Consider the following 2,322-nt stretch of genomic DNA (forward strand, 5'->3'; position numbering starts at 1 on the left):
TGTGAATTCATGTACCATGTAAACAACGAACATAAATACTGGATGCAAATGTTTTTAATGCAGTTGCACATGCAAATGTTATGTGAAGGTGTGGAATTTTTTAAAAGTGTCTACAAAGACAAAAACAAATTATACTAAGTTGTAATTTGGTAAAAGAAATAGATTTCAAGGGGAATTTTTGTTGGTCAAATTATTACATCAGATCGTTACATGGTAATTGATATAGTTCAACTGAAGTTTGTGTGACTACATTAAATATAACAACTAATAAAAGTAAAATTAATGTGATACAAACCTTTAACATTGATCGTTCATTTACCCTCAAAATGGAAGATATCTGATTCGCTTGTATTTGATTAACTTAATAAAAGCTAAATTTAAGGATGAAAATTTTCTTGTAATTGTCACATGCTATGTTTTGCATTTTTGGACCTATATAACACACACAACAAACCTAAAATCTCCCCTTCCCCAAGCTTAGATTGTGTACTAAAAATAATCATGGATGCAAGAATTCAAATGTGGTCTATCGTGAAGATGAAAATCGTCAGCGAGTATAACCGTAAGAATCTGGAGCTCCATCTGTGCAAGGAGTGATGTGCAAATATGAGTTAAAAGTTTCCATACCAGCCAATTGATACAACTGTACAAGTGATATTTGTTGTTTTCTAAGCATTTACTCATTACAAGCTGGAAAGATAGTTATAAAATATTGAAGCAAATAGTAATTAAGAAATTTTAGTAGTGTGTTATAAGGCTCACCAGAAATTTCATAGTGTTTCATAGTTGTATCATAAATATATGAGTTAATTCCTATATGGCCCCCTACTTTGTGACCAGCTTCCTTTATGGTCCCTTTTTTTTCGTAAATTCAAATATGGCCCCCTTTTTTGAGGTAAATGTCCTGATTACCCTTCTTATTAATATTTTTTCAACATAAAAGAAAAAAAAAAATTTGAATTCCACCTCACTTCCTACTCCCCCACACATATCTCTCCACATCATCTCTCTCTCTCCATCTCACCTCTCTCTCCAACTCACCTCTCTCTCTCTCTCCAACTCATCTCTCTCTCTCTCTCCAACTCATCTCTCTCTCTAACTCACCTCTCTCTCTCTCTAACTCACCTCTCTCTCTCTCCAAGTCACTCCTTCTCCGACCAAGGTCGCCGGCCGGAAATTTTCCGGCCGGCGACCTTAAAAAAAAAAAAAAAAAAAAATTTTACTTCTTCTCTCTCTCTCTAGAAACTCCGGCGAAGGGGAAACCCCTTCGCCGGAGAAGGTCTGTTCAAGAACAGACCACGAAGGTCTGTTCTTCCGGCGAAGGGGTTTCCCCCTTCGCCGGAGTTTCTAGAGAGAGAGAGAGAAGAAGTAAAAAAAATGTTTTTTTTTTTTTTTTTAAGGTCGCCGGCCGGAAAAATTTTCCAGCCGGCGACCTTGGTCGGAGAAGAAGGAGTGACTTGGAGAGAGAGAGAGATGAGTTGGAGAGAGAGAGAGAGGTGACGTGGAGAGAGATGAGTGGTGGAGAAGGAAGTGAGGTGGAATTTAGGTTTTGTTTTTTATTTTATTTTGAAAATACATTAATCAGAGGGGTAGTAATGACATTTGTCCGAAAATAGGGGGCCATATTTGAATTTACGAAAAAAGGGGGCCATAAAGGAAGCTGGTCACAAAGTAGGGGGCCATATAGGAATTAACTCTAAATATATTAGGCTTACCTGAAATTTCACAACGTTTAATTAGTCTCACGAGAAGGTCCAGAAATTTCATAGTGTTTTAAATTTCAATTAGACTTACCAGAACTATAAATAAGGGCCGGTAATTATAAGGCCCAAAATGGGGAAGTTAAAGAGAATCAGGCCCAATACTAAATAATAATGAGGAAAAAACCCAGTAGGTAAAAATACAATTTTACCCTCCAAAATGAAATTTTCCGCACAAATCAACGTCAAAAACAATTTTGAACATTTCTGAACAATCTTTGGTTTGCTGTCGACAATTTTGTAAATTTCTGAACAAATCTTAGTTTGTCTCAACAATTTGTAAATTTTTGAACAAATTCGTTCTTTCTTAGACATTGTTTTGCCAAAATATTTCGCATTTTTTTCTTTTGCATTTTACATAGACAAACTAACACAAACATTTTGGCTACAACATTTTTCGATTTGTCTTGTGAAAAAATAAATGGTTTCGGCATTTTATGATTTGCCTTCGACATAAATATAAAGACTAAAGCATTTATTTATTTGTCCTTTACAAAAATTAAAATGTTATGCATATTATCCTTTGTATTTAACAAATCCGTTAACGAACAAATAATATTTT

The sequence above is a fragment of the Eschscholzia californica genome, unplaced genomic scaffold (assembly GCF_041429995.1).
Source record: "Eschscholzia californica isolate CP2 unplaced genomic scaffold, dmEscCali1.0.p SCAF_1, whole genome shotgun sequence".
Lineage (NCBI taxonomy): Eukaryota > Viridiplantae > Streptophyta > Magnoliopsida > Ranunculales > Papaveraceae > Eschscholzia > Eschscholzia californica.